The sequence below is a fragment of the Suncus etruscus genome, chromosome 16, assembly GCF_024139225.1.
Source record: "Suncus etruscus isolate mSunEtr1 chromosome 16, mSunEtr1.pri.cur, whole genome shotgun sequence".
Taxonomy (NCBI): domain Eukaryota; kingdom Metazoa; phylum Chordata; class Mammalia; order Eulipotyphla; family Soricidae; genus Suncus; species Suncus etruscus.
In genome coordinates this window covers 28251082-28272722 of record NC_064863.1, presented here as the reverse complement: position 1 = coordinate 28272722, position 21641 = coordinate 28251082, and the positions used below count along the sequence as shown (strand labels likewise).

General features: G+C 33.3%; 1 non-coding gene and 1 pseudogene across 1 annotated transcript; one reads left to right on the top strand and one right to left on the bottom strand.

Moving 5' to 3' along the window:
• Positions 1 to 1312: 1312 nt before the first annotated feature.
• Positions 1313 to 1445, bottom strand: LOC126033311 (small nucleolar RNA SNORA51). Its single transcript, XR_007504419.1, has one exon. It is a non-coding gene; the product is annotated as a small nucleolar RNA SNORA51 (small nucleolar RNA).
• Positions 1446 to 21544: 20099 nt separating this feature from the next.
• LOC126033252 (uncharacterized) lies at positions 21545 to 21641 on the top strand (annotated as a pseudogene).

The following is a 21641-nucleotide window of genomic DNA, read 5'->3' as shown; positions in this document are numbered from 1 at the left end:
AAGACATTTTAATATTTGATGCAACATTAATACACTAATATTATTTAGTTTATTGTTTGCATTGAAATTCATATTTAATGTTAATAATCAGTAATTTATACATATCTATAGCAAGCATGTTACTAGTTTACACATCATACAGAATAGAACAATTTCCCTAAAATGTTCCTATACTTTTCCTTTTTGGCAACAATTTTCTGGAATTACTGATTTGGTAGGGAGGGTCTTGAGATAAAACCCAGGAATGCTCAGGGTTTATGCCTGGCTTTGCACATAAGGATCACTTCTTATGCTATTTAGGGAACCATATTGAATGCCAAGGATAGAAGCCTAGTCTGCTGGATTTGCAAGACTGGCTTTCTATCCACATACTGTACTGTCTTTATATTTTTACCTGCTTTTTATATCATTGTTTATAGATTTAAATTATAGCATAGATTTAATTATTCATGTATTGAGGCTGGAGTGATATGTAATAGGTATGTTGTTTGCCTTGTATGCTACCAACTCTGACACTATCTTTGGCATCATATACGTCCAGAAAGAAGCAACAGGAGTGATTGAGCACTTCTGGGTGCAGCAGATAATTTTATTTTTAAATCACCTCTCATGGGGCTGGAATTATATCATAGTGGTAGGGCATCTGCCTTGCAAGCCGCATACATCAGACTGACCAGATTTGACCCCTGACATCCCATATGGTCCCCTGACCCTTCCAGGAGCAAGTTCTAAATGCAGAATCAGGAGACACCACTGAGTGCTGCCGGTTGTGGCCCCAAAACAAAACAAACCCAACATCAAACAAAAATCACCTCTGCAATCCAGTTACAATTTTCCAATATAATTTTCACTCTTTCTATAATAAAATAGCATTTAGAATATCTAAAATATATCAAATAAGTACACATCAGAAACCAAACTACTGGCTTATTTAAGGTAAGAATAACTGTTACCTAAACCAATATTCTTGTAATTTATGGATTTTGCCTTATATCAAGTTCATCTGGAAAACTCTGTTTTAAGTATATATCCATGATTATGTCTCATCATCAATGACAGCATTTCTTCCCATATAGGAAGTCGGTTACCTTTTATTTGCCCTTATATCCATCATTGTCTCTTCATGCTTTGTACAGTCCCTAAATAGTATAAGTTCATGAAAAAAATAGTCATATTCTTTTAAGTGAATGAAGGAATAAATAAAAGTGGATTTATAGTTTTAGTAACTTGACTTTGAAACTCACTATCTTTTCATTTTGGAATAACTTTCCTAAAAGTTTTTTGAAAAAGTATTTTTTATGAGAAAACTTTTTTTTGTCCCCCAATTCACAATACAGACCAGGCAAAGGGCCTGGGTTGTGGTGTACATGGAATGCATTTATTGTACCTCCTCTTTCTATACAGTCAGTGTAAAGAACACAGCCTGTGGTAAGAATTGGGAGACCTTATTTAAAAAAAAATCAAAAAATATAAAGAAAAGAAAAGATAAGGCCTTGTAAGGGCACGGGTCTTGCACATAGCAGACAAGAATTAGATCCTCAGTGTTTCATATGTTCCCTTGAGCCATGCTAGAAGGGATCCATGAGCAAGGAATCAGTTGTAAGTCCTGTGCATGTCTGGGTATAAACACAAAACAAAACAACATAAAACCTCATAAGAGTTTTTCATACTTTTAGGTACTTGGAGTTGTTCAGAATGTGACATCATGAAGAATCAAAACCAAGAGTTAAGGACAGGAGCGATAGCACAGAGGTAGGGCATTTGCCTTGCACACTGCTGACCCAGGACTACGTCGGTTAGATTCCCAGCATTCCATGTGGTCCCCAAAGCTAGGAGCGATTTGTGAATGCATAGCCAGGAGTAATCCCTGAGCGTCAAAGGGTATGCCCTCCTCAAAAGAATAGAACAAAAACTAAAACAAAACAACAACAAAAAACAAACAAAAATAGTTAAAGAGGAAGACAAGTCATGAACCTAAGAAAAGTATAAAGTAGAAAAAAAAAGAGTAGAAACAAAATTATCATGACCTGACTTAGAATACAATAAAAAAATCACTTGTATAAAATCTATGAACTCCATGTAATTCTCATCTCTTAGGGCAAAGAACTGATGGCAAGTAATTTAACAACTCCGTTAAGCATAGTAAAGGAATTAAACAGTGCTTTATAATAGACAAGATTTATGAAAATCACGGGTTTTCCACAATACCAAATGGATTGAAAGATACTTTCAGGGATAAATTTTTGCTGAAGAAGCATAAGTCATTTTCATTGCTTTTAAGCTCTCTATAAAATTACTAGAGCTTCCTTCTGCTTTCCTATGTTCTTTCAATGAGCATTTGTCAGGACAAGACAATCTCGCAGAAAATACAAACTTTAGTTATGATAATAAATATGTGAAACAGTATAAAGAAAGCTCATTTCCAGCCTAGGAAGAAAAATGATTTGATCATTCTTCAAATCATTCACCAAGGGCTAGGATGTCCTACTTTCTTCCTCAGAATTATTCCTCTGTGTCAGAGTTTTAGTGCAAAACATACTATACTGTATGCTCTGGAGAGTCTATTAAAGGTTACTCTAGCACCCAGAGGTTTGTGGAAAATAAATTATCAAAGGAATCTTACTGAAGATGTACTGGAATTTATCATTTATTACTCTTTAGGTTGCAGAATAAATTTTAAAGTTATAGTGGCAGCCATTATTTATTCATTGACATAAGAGAAGCATAAAATGTGAATCAACATTGATTTCCTCTATATAAAACATATTTAATTATAAGAATAGATGTTTTAGGATCCTGTAGACATTGTCATATTAATACTGACATGTATGAATTCTGAAGGTGCCGATATTGTCAAATTATATTTATCTATTAGTTTACTTTTTAAAAGTGAATTTCCCAATTCAAAGCCTTGTCATGTTTATTTACTCTATATTCATACATTCATAACTGTACTTCTGATGCTTTTTATAATTTCACTCTCTTCTGATGTTTTTGAAAATCTTCTTAGTAACTGAATTATAAAAATCCATTTACAACGCTGCCATAGCTTGTTGAATTTATTTCCCTTAGACATAATTTTAAACAAAGTTAGAATCTAGATCTTTATCATTTGATTATATATATCATACATATCAATATCATATATTGTATCATATATATCACAAAATATATATACATATATATGTTGTGAGGAGGGGAGGGTATACTGAGGTTAAAACCTAATTCTCATATACCTGTAAAACATACTTTACTAAACTAATAAATTCATCACCATTGTTTCCATATATTTAAAAAGCTATATATACCTTTAACTTATAATTTTATTAATTTCTTCTTTATTTAAATTATAACCTTTCTCTGTTGAAAATGAGATTGTTTGATTTTATTTTAAATGCTAATTTTGATCATCAAAATTTTATTGACATTTGTCAATTGTCTACTCAATATTGATTGACCTTTTAACATGTTAGTTTGAAAATTTGAGATACAGAAGTGATTAACTTCTTACATTTAAGGTCCTTATATTGTAAGGGTGGGTGAGCATCCATGACAATGTGATAGTAAAGTATAAAGTAATGAATGAATAATTCTGATGCTATTTGGGGGTCAAGAGATAGGATACAGATTTAGATACTTGACTGCATATAAACCATGACATTCCACTGGAATGTGGATAGCTGTGTTTCAATTTCCAGCACTGTCTATGATCTCCCAAGTGTACCAGTAGTGATCCCAGGACAGTGCCAGGAGTCAGCCCTTATAACATTATGTTGTGGGGACTTGACTTACATATAGCCAACTCAGATTCAGTCACCAACACATACCACCAGAAACCCATCAAGAATGATCCTTGACCACAGTAAGCCCTAAACACCAATAGTTTTTATACTAAAATAATAAGAAAACATACTAATATTTTATTATGAACATATGGAAAATATATAGAATTTGTAGATTAATGTAATATTTTAAACTATCAAAGCTTTGAGCATGTTTTAGGAAATGCCTGTTTATTAAACTCAAATATGGAGAAACAAAGAATATTTAAACTCATACAGTTTTAAAGTGATAAGAATTATTGATATAAGGGTTTATTGTGACTTAGATGCTATTTTGTTTTTATTTGGGTCACACACTATGCTGTTCAGGGACTTCCTCAGGATCTTCACATTCAAAGGTCCTGCTAGGGAGTGCCTTGTTAACTACATGGTGCAGGGGATCAAATGATTGTTAGTCCCATGCAAGGCAAGTACCTTCATTCTAATGATACCTCTTAAACGTAAACAAAGAAAATATCTAAAGTTCCAGATAATGTCTAACAAGAGAAAAATAACATAAGAGAATAGAAAGGTGTGATATGTGTAGGGGAACAGGACCATTTTTAAAACTTTATAGATCTTTGAAAAACAAAGATTCTAAAATGACACTGCCAGAAAATGTTAACTAGATTGGACAAAATCAAGTGGCTATTATTAAAGATCATAAATTGATTCTGAAACACAATTAAGTTATTCATGTTATAATAAGTAAAACTAACTATATATTATTGTCAAGTTTAAATAAATTTACCTGTAATATGTTTTAAATAATTTTATTTATATGTACTGGTACAAATTATAAATAGCAATGATTAAAATAGTGTATAACTTAATGAAAAGTATGCAATTTAGTTGTTTATTTTGATTTATGGGCATGCATGGCAGTAATCACAGATTACTTCTGGTTCTGCACTCAGGAATTATGCCTAACAGTACTTGATGACTATGTGTGATGCCAGGGATTAAATTAAAATGATGTGAGTGTAGGAAGGGAGCCTTACATTTGGACTATATTACTAGTAATTTAAGAAAAAGCTAATCAGTACCTGCAGAATTATTTTAATATTTAATTGCTGAACTCTTACAGTAGTAACTTCCCAATGACTACCAATATTCCATGAGTAGATTTTCAACAAAACTGTTGACATTTTAATAATGTTAGTAAAGAGAAGCAATGAAACTTTATATGAGTAATACATTAATACAAAGTTCAACTAAATGGCATTGACTACATTTCTTCATCTTACATAAAAATAATAAAATAACTTCTACTTTGTAGAATTGACAAAAATTTTAAATGTTATGTAATTAATACCAAATCTTTAGATTTAAAAATAACTATAATCTGCCCATGATCTATTTAAGAAATGCTGTGGGATTTGTAGGAACCTTGTGAAATGTTTCGTGAGATTCAAACTCCTTTAATTATGTATAATACATATATTTAATAAGAAAACTTGATCATGAATTATGTTCATATCTTTTTAATTTATGTACTATATTTCTTTTCTTTGTTGCTATTGTTGTTTTTTGGGCCAAACCCGGCTGTGCTCAGGGGTTACTCCTGGCTGTCTGCTCAGAAATAGCTCCTGGCAGGTATTGGGGGCCATATGGGACGCCGGGACCCGAACCAATCCACCTTAGGTCCTGGATCGGCTATTTGCAAAGCAAATGCCTCTGTGATATCTCTCCGGCCCCTATGCACTATATTTCTTAAAGCAAGATTTCATAAAAGTTAAAAAGTTACTATATTATCGGAGACAACTATTTAATTTGAAATATATGAATGCAATGGCATTATCTGAAATACTATAAAATATTCAACTATGACTCTATTGACGTTAATATTATGAGGCAAAATTGACCTAGAGAACATTTTTTCACTTGTAAGAATTACTGTGAACTGTTTTAAATCCACCAAGTTGTATACACCTAGTTGGGAGTGAAATAAATATCTGTAGGTGTGATCAGGAAATATGGCAAGATTATTATTTTTATTAATCAACAAGATATTTTTGCTTTGTGATATGTATACATATAAGAAAATAGTTTATGGTAGATGTGTATAGGCTTCTAAAATATTAACAAAAACTACATATTAATTTTTTATATTTGCATTTGGGCCACACCCAATGACACTCAGGGGTTACTCCTAGATCTGCACTTAGAAATTGCTCCTATGATTTGGGGACCATGTGGGTTGCTGGGGATCAAACCAAGGTCCATCCTGGGTTAGACACATACAAGGCAAACATCCTACCATTGTTCTATCACTCCAGCCCCTATATAATTCTTTTGATGGGAAAACTTTAGAGAAAATAATGAAAGATAGGACACATGATGAGTTTTACGTATTGTTACTAAAATGTGTTATACCAATCAGATGTCCTAAAATTTATTGAGAGCTTTTTTATGAGTATGAAGATTTGAGGACTGGCTAGAACTTTCAAGAAAAAAGTAAATTGAATTTTTAGAAATAAATGCATTATTAAATTGTTCAAGGTATATATTTTCTATATAACAAAAATTAAAATAGTTTTTCAAACTATGACTCTGGTTTTGAAATTATAGTCTACTGGATTTCTAGTTGAATTGCAAAAATGTCAAATATTTCTACTTTACAAGTAATTTTAAAGTTTGTAATATGAGGTAAGATTTGTTTCCTCTAAATACGTTAGATAAACCTTCTTTTTACACACAATTATTTTCTTCTTAAAGAAAAACGAAATGTTTTTAGTAGTTCAAGAATAGATTTTGGAAGAATGTTGATTTTGCAAGTATTAACATGAAATATTTCATTTATGGAGATTTAGCATTAACAATAACATTTTGCTTTTCTTTCAGAAATATGTCTTTTTCTATTTATGTAAACTGAAATTTTTTCACTAAAAGTATATTTTTATTCTATAGTAATGCTATTTTCATTACCATACATATCTTTTTTTTCAGTTTAGAAAATTCAATATTATCCAAATTAAGACATTATCCAAATTAATGACATATGGGGCTTGAGTGATAGCACAGCTGTAGAGCTTGTGCCATGCACACAGCAAACTATGGATGGACCAGGGTTCAATCCTTGGCATCCCATATGGTACCTCAAACCTGCCAAAAGCGATTTCTGAGAGCAGAGCCAGAAGTGTCCACTGAACACTGCCAAGTGTGTCACAAACACAAACAAAAATCTTAAATAATGACAGTTTTTAAGAGAATTCTTAAAAATATCTCCTTTTTCTAAAAGTAAATAAAAATACTCTAAAACTTATTCTAGTGTTAAAGAAAGCTATGGGATAACCAGGAAGGTTATTGTAGAAATAATAATACTTAGAGTGGGAAATGTGGAGTAGTTTTATATATACTGAGGTGGTCTTGTTGGGGAAAAATAATTTTAGGAAGTTTATTTCATAGAAAGAAGTTAATAGAATGTGAAGAATAACAAAAATAATTTAGTTTGATACTATTTTATTAACATGCCATAAAAATGACAGACATTAGGCAGAATAGGAATAGTTATTTATTTTAGAATATTATTAATTATGGAGTGCTGGATGGAGGTGGATGAAATCCATAAACATGGATAGAGAAAAGAAGAGAAGATAAAAAATCATGTTTACTGGCAAGTCTGTTGATGTAGAAACTTGAGAAAGTTATTGAAGATTCAGGACTTTGATTCTTGAAACAAGACTAGATGTGATTGATGTTTTGTCCTCTTAAAATAATCAACAATTATGTTCTCTTATAATAAATAATGATTTTAATAAAGTTGGTTTAAGGGGCCAGAGCAATAACACACAGTAAGGTGTTTACACACAGCCAACCAAGGAGGGACTCCAGTTTTTCAGCATCCCAGATGGCCCCCGGAGCCTGCCAGGAGTGACTTCTGAGTTCAGAGCCAGAAGTAACCCCTGATCGCCCTCAGGTGTGACCCAAAAACCAAAACAAACAAAACGGTTGGATTTAAATTTGATTTTATCTTAGTAACTTTATATAACACAATCCAAATTATGTCTTCAGAATTCTTTCATAAAGTATTTCTTTAAAAATACTATATAAAAATCAGTATTAAAATTATTTGAGAAGTTTGATTTTTAAAGTACATAAACAGCAATGGAATTGGAAAGTTTGTCAGTCCATTTATATTCCATCAACTCTTGAACAATTTGTCAATGTCAGAATATGTGCACTGTATTCATGGTTATATCTGTGCCATTGTGCTTTTAAAGATTACATTATGTTGCAGTGTATTCAATTCCCTCAAGCAAGAAATAGGATGGTTTCATATAGGTAAAAATATTTATTTTTACATTTAGACTGATCATTTCTGTCCTTTACCTTGCTTTCTACAGTTTTTCACTTGTGAATATTGTGTTAAGGAATGAATTACAATTTTACACCTGAAAATAAGCAAAACACAATAAACAGAATGTGCTGAAATATTATTGTTAATTGAGGACTAACATTTGGTTGAATTTTACCTCTTTTACATTGATTGCCATTGGCTATAGCAGCACTTTATCCTCAAAAAGTAATGTTATACTTCTTATAAAATATCTATGTATAAAGATAAAATAATCACACAAAAAGAAACATTTTCATTAAATAGCATCATAATGCAAGATTGGAGAAAAATAAGAAATATTTATTCTATAAAATATCTGGAACAGGAAGAACTTATTCAAGAGTTTCAGGAAATATAGTTAGCCTCACATAAATAATGTGTAACCTTCCATGTTGCTATGCTAAGTACTCAGGGGTGTAAACAAGAAGAGATGAATAACTGAGAATGGAACTGTTATCCATTCAGTCACTTAGCTACTTTAATTGCAAGAAAATAGAATATTTATGATCTTCAACTCATCTATTTATATCCTTATCAGTATAAATATGATTTAAAGTTAATTGAATTATATAATCAAATTTATAATAAGTAAAAATATAATAGAGTACCTTTTAATAGAAGCATATGTTAAACATAGAAATTTACAAGTCACTGTCTGAAAATTGCATTAAAATGTATAAAACCACAATATTAATTCCACCATCCACAGTATACATATCAGCATCATAATCCAATGAAATACTACACAATTTTCCCAACAGGCAACTTTATTCACTCTAATCACTAAAATACCATTGTCGAAATCAAAAAGTTTATTTTTGTTATTGTTTTACTCGATCATTTACTGATTTTTTAATATATTGTACATATAAGTGACATAATCTAATATTTATGGTTTTGAACAAGTTTTATTAATTTCTTTGAGAAATGCATATTATACATATTTTGTTAAACTGAAAGATAAAAACTCTAGTTTTTTGTTTTTGTTTTTGTTTTTTAGCTATTGGTAATGCTGCTTAAAGGCTTTCATGTTTCTCTAATCATGGACTTAACTTCTTTTTTTTTTTTTTTTTTGGTTTTTTGGGCCACACCCGGTAACGCTCAGGGGTTACTCTTGGCTATGTGCTCAGAAGTTGCTCCTGGCTTGGGGGACCATATGGGAGACCGGGGGATCGAACCGCGGTCGGTCCAAGGCTTGCGCCGGCAAGGCAGGCACCTTACCTTTAGCGCCACCGCCCGGCCCGGACTTAACTTCTATGGCATTTTCTCCTTATATTCATTTTGCCTTTGTGATACATTAAAAAGTTGATACCTTAAGGTTAGAGGGAGAGTATGGTCATTAAAATGAATGCTTTGGCATGGAGGTAAGGCGTTTGCCTTGCATCCAGAAGGACGGTTATTCGAATCCCTGCAACCCATATAGTCCCCCGAGCCTGCCAGGAGCGATTTATGAGCGTAGAGCCAGGAATAACCCCTGAGCGCTGTTGAGTGTGACCCCAAAAAACAAAATAATAACAATAAATAAATAAATAAATAAATAAATAAATAAATAAATAAATAAATAAATAAATAAAGGCTGCAATAGATGCTAATTTTAGGCCTGGCACCAGGTACGGTTTTCTGGGCTTCATCAGCAGTGATACTGAAGCACAAGGCAGGAATGACACGGAAGTACAGCAGGATGTTACACATAACCACACACCCAAATTTAAACTTGAATATTGGCAAAGAGATAGATAGTACAGTGAGTATGGAGCTTACCTTGCATGCAAGAGATTATGATTAGAGCCTTGGAACCACATATAGTCACTGGATCCTCAACAGGAGTGATCCCTAAGCATAGTGCCAGTTGTAAACCCTGAGAACCATTGGGCTTACATAACCCTCCTGTAAAAATAGCTCAATTTTAACTATTGGTCCTTAAAGTGTTCCATGATGTCCAATAGTGTTTGCGATCATCAACATCAAAACTACTTATGGTTCCTTCAAGATGACCATGTGATGAGAAGAATCAAAATTGGGGCTTCCACATGGAAGGAATGTGCTTTAGTTCTTTGAACAATATTTGAGAACCTACTTTAATAGTTTAGCATATCATTTTTCTATAGCTAAAATTTATCAGTTAAATTAGTCCTGAGCACAGAACTGAAAGCTATACAGACATTATATTTTGTATATATTTTAGAAATAAATTTTTTTTCAGAATTGTTTGAATAAGCATTTTAATGAATGTAAATGTCGCATTTGGGAGTGTTTAATATATGGATTTTTTTGTTTGGTTGTTTTTTGGGTCACACACGGTGACTTTCAGGGGTTACTCCTGGCTATTTGCTCAGAAATCACTTCTGGCTTGGGTGACCATATGGGACTCCAGGGGGTTCGAACCAAGGTCCACGTCCTAGGCTAGCATATGCAAGGCAGAAGCCTTACTGTTGTACCACCGCTCCAGCCCCAACATATGAATTATTTAAAGATGCAGAGTAGTATAAAAATCACTTTGGAAAAAAAGTTCAAATGACTCAGCATTTTCTTGGCATGGAGGAAGCACAGATACAAATGCGAGCTCTGCTTGATCCCATGAGCACTGCTGGGAGTACAAAGGATAGGTCAAGGGGTAGCCCCAAGAACAAATTTAAATAAAAAATCACTGTAAAAAATTAATTGGAATTTTGGGTTGAATGGAAGTACTTATTGGAAATGAACTAAATTAATTTAATTCAGCATTTTAATATTTACATGTTTGATTACTGCTTGGATCATACAAAACTGTATTCAGAGCTTTCTCCTGGCTTTTCAATCAGGGATCACTGCTGGAAAGAATTAAGGAGTCTTATAGGATATTGAGTATGATAAATCAGATGACGATATGCAAAACAATTACCATACCTGCAGTATTATCATTCTGATGACTTATATTAACATTTTTGAAATTATATTTATTAAAATATAGACTGTACAACCAATATTGATTTCAATATGTGTAAACAATAAAAATGTAAAATAAATTAAATATTAAAAATTTTAAGGATTTTTCAATAGACTGGACCTCATTTTAGCATGTACAAGAACTAGGTACAATCCAGAGAAATTTACAATCTCTGCTAATTATATACATATAACTGAATTTCAACTTAATAAGTTATTGTATGTGAAAATAATAACTGAGTTGTACCAAAAATGTGAGCTGCACATTTACTTAAAAATAAAAGAAGAGTAAAACTTTATAATTAATTTGACAGGAAGATAATGAAATCCCTAGGAGGGCCCTAGGCTTCTGAAGCATCACTTGGGAAGACACATTCACAAAATAAACAAAAATTAAAGAAAATAATCTCATCACTACTATTTAAAATTCTCTCAAAAGAATTGTCAATGCAATTATATCTGATCAAGGGACAATGTATTGCTCAAGATGGAAGCCAGTGCTATATTGAGTCATCTCCCCTGACTCAGGTATTAAAATATTTTCATGGAAGTTGTTTGAACAAGTTCAGTGCTTACTTAAGACTGCTAAAAGATCATGCTTTAAAGTACTATTTTATTTTATTTTATTTTATTTTTATTATACATAATTTTTATATAAACACAATTACAATGTTGTTTATAATGCAGCTTTTTGTTTTCACAGATAAATTTGTTCATGATTGAGTTAAAGTTATACAACATGTAGCAACCTTTACCAATATGCATTTCTAGCTGTCATTTTTAAACAGTTTACATCTCGGCCACACTGATGCCTTCTTCCTTTCAATCCACCTTTTCTCCTGCCTCTGTGTCAGGAATTTTACTTCTCTCTCTCCCTTTTTTTTCTTTCTCTCTCTCCCTCCCTCTCTCTCTCACACTTGCTCTTCTATTTTGACATTGTTCGTACTACTACAAATGAAAGGGAACCATTAATGTCCCTTTAATTTAAGATACTTCTCTGACTCTCAGCTCTTTGTGGCAAGCTTCTTGGCATATATTGGTCCTCTTAATCCTCACTTCTATTATATTTTAATATAATCACACTGCTTTTTATTATCCTTATATTGCACAATTGATTAAGATTATTCTATGTTTATATCTCTCCCTCTGACTCATTTTACTCAGCATAATACTCTCAATTTACACCCATGTATAATCAAGTTTTATGATGTCATTTTTCCTAACAGCTGCATTGTATTCCACTGTGTAGTTATACCACAGTTTATTTATCCATTGATCTGTTTTTGGGCAACCAGGTTGCTTTCAGATTCTGGCTATTGCAAGTAGTGTTGCAATGAATATAGTGGTGCAGATATCATTTTGGTATTGTGTTTTTGTGTTCCTAGGTTAATTCTGTAGGAATGGTATTGCAGGATCATAAGGAAGTCCAAACTTTAGGGGTTTTTTAATGAATATCCATATTTCAGAATGATTGGACTAGATGGCATTCCCTCCAGCAGTGAATGATAGTTTCTTTCTCCTCGCATCCACACTAGCACTGGTTGTTCTTGTTCTTTGTGATGTGTACCATTCTTTGTGGTGTGAAACGATACTTTACTATTGTTTTGATTTGCATCACCCTGATGATTAATGATGTGGAGCACTTCTTCATGTGTCTTTTGACCATCTGTATTTCTACTTTGAGGAAAAGTCTGTTCATTTAATCTCCTTAGTTTATGATAGGGTTAGGTGTATTTTTTCTTGTTCAGTTCTACCAATACCTTATATATTTTAGGTATTAGCTTTTGATAAGATGGGTATTGGGTGAAAAAATTTCTCCTTCTCTGTGGTTAGCCTTTGTATACTAGTTACTATTTCCATTGAAGTGCAGAAGCTTCTAAATTCAATCCAATTTGTTTATTATTGCTTTACTTGCTTGGACAATGGTGTTTCCAGCTTGAATATGCCTTTAGTTCAATGTCATTGAGTGTTTTGCCTATGTTTTCCTCTATGTACCTCAAGGTTTGAAGTCTTATATCAAAATATTTAATCACTTTGATATGAGTTTGTGCATGATGTTAAACATAGGTCTGAGATCAGATTTTTTTATGTAATTGACGATTTTCCCAACACCACTTGCTGAAAATGCTATCCTTGCACCCTCTTATATTTGTTGCCATTTTATCAAAGATAAAATGGTTGAGTGTCTGGGTGTATATCAGAATGCTCAAGTCTATTGCATTGATATTAGGGTCTGTCTTTATTCTAGTACAATGCTGTTGTAATGATTATTGCTTTTTGTACAATTTAAAGTTGGGGAAAATGATGTTTCTCATCTTATTTCTCCCATATTTTGCTTTAACTATTCGTAGTCATTTATTATTCCAAATGTATTGCAAAAGTGTTTGATCCAATTGTTTGAAAAATGTCTTGGATGTTCTTAGAGGGATTGTATTAAATCTATATAGTGCTTTTGGAAACATTGCATTTTAATGATGTTAATTTTCCCAATCCATGATCAGGGTATATGTTTCCATTTCTTTCTTTCTTTTTTTTTTTTTTTGATTTTTGGGCCACACCCGGTAACGCTCAGGGGTTACTCCTGGCTATGTGCTCAGAAGTTGCTCCTGGCTTGGGGGACCATATGGGACACCGGTGGATCGAACTGCAGTCCCTCCAAGGCTAGCGCAGGCAAGGCAGGCACCTTACCTTTAGCGCCACCGCCCGGCCCCATGTTTCCATTTCTTTGTGTCCTCTTTTATTTCATGAAGCAGTGTTTTATAATTTTCTTCTTATAGGTCTTCTAAATCTTAATCAACTTGACTCCAAGTTAATTAATTTTCTGAGGCACAATTGTGAATGAGATTGTTTTTATAATGTCTTTTTCTTCTTTCTTCATTTTTTATAAAAATGCCATGAATTTTTAATTATTTTAACCTACCTCTTTACTATACAAATTGATTGTTTCTAGTAGCTTTCTGGTACAGTATTTAGTATTTTCTAATATAGTGCCATGTCATTTGCAATAGTGAGAGGGTAAGTTTTTTCTTTTCTATCTGGATGACCTTTATATACTTTTCTTGCCTAATTTCTATGTCAAGTACTGCCAGTACTATCTAGAATAGAAGTGGTGAGATGATGGAACATTGTCTTCTGCTAGATCTTAGAAAAGTAATTTTGTTTTTCCTCAGTGAATATAAAATATGCCACTGGCTTGTGGTAAATGGCCTTGATTATATTGAGTAAAGATTCTTCAATTCCATTTCTTCTGAGGATTTTGTTTTGTTGTGCAAGGCAGCTGTGCTATTAATCTGGCCCTGCTTTTCTAACTTTTTTAAAACTGTTCAATTAAATTATTTAAGTAGGCTCTTTCTTCCATCCTTATGAATGCTTGCAAGGTTATACATTTTCCTAATAATACCACTTTTGCTGTGTTCTTCAAATTTTGATAATTTGCATATTCATTTTCACTTGTTTTCAAGAATCTTTCGATTTCCTCTTTGATTTTTTCTTTAATCCACTTGCGCTTCACAATGAGCTGTTTAATTTCCATGTGTTAAAGGTATTTCTGTGTGTCTGCTTGTAATTCACTTCTAATTTCAGTGCATGATGATCTGAAAAGATACTTGATACAATTTATATCCTCCTGATTTTATGGAGGTTGCTTTGTGGGTCAACATGATGTCTGTTTTTGGAGAATGTCCCATGTAAATTGGAGAAGAATGTTCTGCTTTGGGGATGAAAAGCCCTATATAATCCTCGCTTTTTCATTTCTTCCATCATAGTAGTATGTCTTTGTTGAGTTTTGGGCTGGTTGACCTATCACTGCGTGACAAGGATTTATTGAAGTTTCCCACCATATTGTTTTGTTATTGATGTATTTCTTCAAATGTATCACAAATTGTTTTAAATATTTTGTTGACACCCTCTGCTTTTATATAGCTTTAACAGTATGATTTTTCCTGTTGTACATATATATTTGAAATTATTATTAACAAATATTATTAACAAAAAATTATTAACAAATATCCATCTCTATCTCTTATAAGCATTTCAATCTTAAAGTGTCTGGTGTCCGGTACTTCTATAGGCAGCCCTGTCTTATAAAAGGGGCTTTTTTTGTTTGCTTGATTGTCCTCCAATCTTTGACTGTGAGTCTGTGTTTTCTCTGACTATATAGATGTTTTCTGTAGGCAGAAAAAAAATGTTAGTTTCAAATATTTGATCCATTTTGCCACTCGATAGCTCTTAATTGGTTCATAATAAAGATTTGATAACTACATTTTTTATTTTGGTTTTTGGGAAACACCTGGCAGAGCACAGAGATTGTTCCTCACTCTGCACCCAGCAATCACTCCTGGTAGGCTTGGGGACAATATAGAATTCTGGGGATTGAACCTGGTTTGGCTGCTTGCAAGGCAAATGCCTATCTTCTGTGCTATATAGCTCCTGTCCTCATAATAAAATTTAAGAATTTTAATGCAAAACCCTTATTTTCTATACCTCCTTCAGAAAAATGAATATCAGTAGCATGTCTTTAAAGAAATCTATATTCTCTTTTACTAGCTGAATAGGATTCTTTTGAGTATATCTACCACAGTTACTGGGCATTTAAGGTAATTTTCTTGGTAGATACTTTAGGTAGATATTTAGATATTAAGTAAAGTTTAATAAATACCATTTGTATTTCTGGCTCAAAAAAAAGAAATCCATATTCTGTTAATTTCTTATTTATTTATCTATTTCTCTGTAGTTAATTTCAGTGACCTCATCTAGCTAAGGTGGATTTATTTTTCATTGCTGTTCTTGTAAATGTGGACATATGTAGAAATTCAGAACTGTTAACAAAGCTTTTTGGAACTTAAAAAAAATGGACACTGAATTTATGACAGCCTTTTTATGGCAACCAACCAGCAAGCAGAAAGAAGACCTATTTACAAATAACTAAAGTAGTTTACCCACAGCACTGCCAGGTGTGGTCTCTAAAAAAAAAAAAAAAAAAAAAAAAAGAACAAAGACAAAGTTTCCTAAGATCAAGGATTCAGTTTATAATGCAGGTATTTGATATAAATACTCTGTCCTTATTGAGAGTTCATCATTTTGTGTTTTATTTTATTTTATTTTTTTATTGTGACTGAAGTTCATTGCACAGAATTATTTACGATACATAGTGACAATGAATGTAGGGCATTCCCACCACCAATGTTGTCCTCCCTCCACTCCTGTTCCCAGCATGTCTCCCACATCTCCCTCCTTTAACCCCCAAAATCCTAGTGCAACTGGTCTCCACCTTACAGCTTGTTATAGGTTGGGTATCTATTCTGTTTGGTGTTCCAGTCTGGTCATTTTTTATTTACACTACGTGTTCATATGACTGGTCCTGGTATCATTCTTTTTCCCCCTCAATTTATGAGGCTGAATGATTCAAGTTATGCTAGTCTGTTGGAGATAAAAAGGTTAAGAAAAGAGGAGAAAAAATTTATCAACTACTAAAAATATCCACAAAAGTAGAAAAGAAAGAAAAAGTGGAAGAATAAAGAGAAGGAAAATAATATCAAAAAACAAAAAATAAAACAAAACCAGAAAAAGTGCTGTAGTGGCAGGGTTTGGTGTTACCCCACCTTTTTTTTTTTTTTTGTATAGGCGCAGTAAGTATTGGGGAAGGAAGGAAATTTTTGTGGCCTAAGAGATTCAGGGTTTCTCCACTCCTGATGCATATTGTCATGAGAACAACCACTGACTCCATACCTTCTCATTGCCATATCCCAGGGTTTTTTTTTTTTGGTATATTTTTTTGTGGTGTCAGGAACCTTTCCTCTCTGTTGTGGATGAGAAAATAAGGCCACTGGTAGCAAGCAATCTTGGTATTTGTGCAGATCCTAGGACAAGGCCTAGGATAGAGTCTTTAAGGTTCTAGAGGTACTATTCCACCATTGTTGGTGTATCATGTGCTCCATGTTTTTGCTCGTTCCCTAAGCTGAAGTCTAGGAAATTATGGTTCCAATGTTTCTGCTCAGTCTCTGTTGTCAGAATTGGGCCTCTGTACTAAGAAATCTTGATTTTTGTAAGGGACCTGGGCTATAGCCTCGGGTAGGGTTTTCCTTTATTTATTTTTTGTTTGTTTCAAGTCAATTCCCTTGGACAGGGCTGGCATTAGTGAGGTTTTATGGAGGATAAGAACACCCAATGCTTCCCTAAGAGAAGGTGACTTATCCTAAAATAATATTTTCTTTCCTGATAATAACCTTACCCACATCTTTATAAAAATTTAAAATTCTTCTGTTTTGTAATACTCTTGTCTCATTGTCTTTCTACCTGTTAGTTGATATGTAGCCTGATTCATGATGCATATAAAAGAGCCAATGAAGCTTTCATAGAATTTGAATCAATTTTGGATTTAAAAAATAAATCCTGGGGCCAGGAGAATGAATGCTTCATAAGTGTTGGATATTGGTAATATTCTTAACATAGAAAAATGGATCAAAGCTTTTAAAAAGGATATTTTTGTCAACAACAATATTGTAAAGAAAAAAAATAAATGTTTTCCTACTACTGTTTTACATTTCTGGTTGAAATCTTATAAATTGGATACACTCCAGGTAATTCAACAAAAAACATCATGAAAAGAAAATGATTTATAAGCATAGCTTTATGAATATACCAGGGAGCACCCAGATCTGACTAACGCATAAAATGTGTTAAAACTAGAATTTATGTAACATTTTAAAACAAAACAAAGAAAATGAGTCATATGTTCTAGATCAGTGAATAAAAGTTATTGGAATATGACCAAGAAACATATAGTAAAGAAAGCTAGTTTACTATTATTTGTTGGTGTAATAATTAAAATGAATAAAATATAAATAAAAGCATTCTCCTTATAACTATTATTGAGTCTTCATTTTCTACTTTACATAATTAAAAATGAGTTTTACAAATGATATTTTTCTTTTTTAATAAAATATTCTAACACAAAAGGAATATATGAGCCCATTTTTGTTTTTCTGGTTTTCCTATATTTGCTAACCATAATGGCCTGTAGTTAAAAATAATGTATGCGCCATAGTGTCACATTTTAGGATAGTAGATTCTGTCTCACTTCTAGATGGAACAAGAATGACACTAGGGGGGGCCGGGCGGTGGCGCTCGAGGTAAGGTGCCTGCCTTACCTGCGCTAGCCTAGGAGACGGACCGCGGTTCGATCCCCCGGCGTCCCATATGGTCCCCCAAGCCAGGAGCGACTTCTGAGCGCATAGCCAGGAGTAACCCCTGAGCGTCACCGGGTGTGGCCCAAAAACCAAAAAAAAAAAAAAAAAAGAATGACACTAGGAGTGATTTTTGAGTATGGATGGACCATGGTTCGATCCTCCTGCGTCTCATATGATCCCCCAAGCCAGGAGCGATTTTTGAGTGCACAGCTAGAAGTAAACCCAGAGCTTCACCAAATGTGGCTCAAAAACTAAAACCAAAATCAAAACCAAAAACAGAAAATGAATGCTTGGCTATTACTGTGTCAAACTAACAAAATAACAAGGTCAATATTAGAAGCAAGATTTATACAAAATGCTCATAACTATAACAAAATCATTTTTCAAATAGCACAGTTTACACATGCTCTAATTTTAATTGAATTTATTTAATTTTTGGAAAATGTATACATGTGAAAATTTAGTTCCAATGTTACTCCAAGAATAATAAATAATAGCTACATGATGACAAAATGGCAAAAATGCTCAGTTGATAACAAGTCAGTAAATAAGTTGGAAGAAACCAACTCATTCTCAAAGCAAAATGTGCTTTAATAATCATAGAAGATACTTATAAGAAAATAAATACAAAAGAACTACCTTCCTTAAAATAGTTGATTGCAAGCATGGTGGACACAACTAATTGAATTTTGATGTTACTTTCCTAAATTATTATATACATTCAAACTATGCAAAGTGTTTTAATAAAGGTGTTTAGTCAAAAAAGAAACAAGAAGAGCCAGAATAGAGATAGGGCCTAACGGAAGAAATTACCTATTGGGAATATCAAGTACATGAAAGGAACCTAGCTACTGGATAACCTACACCCTGTCTGATCCAAACCCAGAAGAGAATCATTTTAGCATCCTCGCTCATTTCTAATAACACACATGCATAGAACATAATAAAGAAATGCTCACCTATACACCTTCATTTAAAAAAAGGTTCAAATGCAGAAAAACTTTAAGCCTGTCTGTGAAATCCTGCTTTGGGAAATTCATTCCACAATCTGAATTACCCTCTTTTACTATTCATTTCTATTTCTCTAAATAAAGCCGTTTACTGAATTCTGGCCATTTTCTCTTTGATCACTGGCTTTCAGTTTTGAGAAAAAAAAAATCCTGAAAGTTTGTGAAATTTAGGTTCCCAGTGTCCTTATCCTCAGATTCGGGAGAAGGATAAAATGTGGGCTATGGTGCCTGTCCAGAGAAGCCTCCTGCTTTGTTTGTTTGTTTGTTTTTGTTTTTTGAGTCACATCCAGCTGCACTCAGAGTTTACTCCTGGCTCTACGCTCAGAAATCACTCCTAGCAGGCTCTGGGATCATAAGAAATGCAGGGATTTGAACCACAGTCCTTCTGCATGCAAGGCAAATGCTCTCCTTCCATGCTATTTCTCTGGCCCCAAACCTCCTCTTTTTTACTGTCAAATTAGCTCATGATTTCCTTTGGACTGATTTTTAAAATAGTCATTAGATTATATATTTATATACAATTATATATGAAAAAGTATATTATACCAGGAGCATAGCAATGACATACGTTTGAAACACTAAGATCAAACGAAGAGATGAACTATTTGAAGCGATGTATCTTTATTATTATTAATTAATATTATTAATTATCATTATTAATTATTATTATTATTTTGGGTTTTGGGTTATACCTGGCAGGCAGCGCTCAGGGATTACTCCTGGCTCTACACTCAGAAATCACTCCTGGCAAGTTTAGGGGACCATATGGGATGCAGGGATTCAAACCACAGTCCTTCTACATGCAAGGCAAACTCCCACCTCCATGCTATCTCTCTGGCCCGTAGGAGAGAAGTATCTTGACATCTTTACTTTAGAAAAATACAGGTAAATCTGAGCAGTGCTTATCTTGCAATACTATGTTCAACTAAAAGTTGTTTAGCAAAATTTGTTAAATATTTTTGAAATTTAGGAAATACAATTTAAAAAGGCTTTCTGCTATGCTTAATGTCATATGATAGATACAATTGAGAAGTATTCAGTTGCAAATAACCCAATGGCCTTCTTTCCTATAGGCAGCATAAATTCTCACAGGGTAATTGTCCTCTTAAACCTTAAAATAGGAGGGAAGAAAGCATTATTAATTTGGAGTCTTAAGACATGAAATGTAATCCTATCCTATTTGCCTAATACATCATCATTGACCACTAGTTTAGCTTTCCAGCTTCTTGCCTCATCCCTTCCCTCCTCTGTGTGGCCAAATTCTTTGCTTTAGCATTTGTATAAAAACTTCTCAGTCCTGTCTCTTCTTGGGTTTTTCTTTTCTCTTGAAGGTTGGCATAACAAATAGCAAAGCAGTAAAATATGTACCTTTTTTTTCTTTTTTACTTTATTTCTGTTAGTTTACTGGAATTATAATATGCTAGAGGGAAGCTTTATTCTTCACTGAATCATAACTAATAAATCTATATAGCTATTGTCAAAAATTCATTGCAAAGAATTTGAATGACCAGGTGTCTGACTAATATAGATAAATCTATAAACATATATCTATAAAATATACCTATAAACACACATATATATCTATAAACGTATACCTATAAACATATGAAATATAATTTCCTTGTTTTTTAGGAGCTTAGTATATATTCTAAAGTGAGGGAGCTGAGAATTGAGTGTTATCACTGTATCGGGAGTTAGCAACAAAGGATAATTTTCAATGGCTCTATGTAAATTCTGCCAACAGGAGGATAAATAGGTAATGAAGTCGGCTAAACATCAAGATTAAGAGCAGTAAATGGAGGACAAAAGTTAACAAAATTCTCATTGATCCCTATTCTGTACCATAGCTGTTGGCAGGAAGGAAGTTGTTCTTACCTCCAAAGCCTAAGTACAAAAAAAGGCCTAAGACACCAAGAGCTCAGGGTTTAATGGTCTTAAAAATATAGACCCAACAGACTACAAAGCAGGGTGGTTGCAATGCACATGACCAACCTAGGTTCTGATCCAGCTTCCCATATGGCCCCCCAAGCCCGCAGGGAATGATTTCTGAGCACAGAGCTAGGAATAACCTCTGAGCACATCTGGGTATAGTCCAAACACCCACTACCCCCAAAACACTGCAAACAAAAGGGGGTAATAGTATTGGGTTTCTTCAGCATACTTCACACTCAGAGGCTTTACAATGAACAATGCAGTGTGGGTCATAACCTTACTCTCATAAGATGCAGGGGAGAGGAAACAAAAGGAACAAGATGAGTGACACCAACAGGAATAGAAAACCAAGAGAACCCTTGGAGTCCTGTCTTTGGTGCTTGGGGTTTGCAATTGGCAGGCTCTATTCTCAGGCGCCGTGACACGA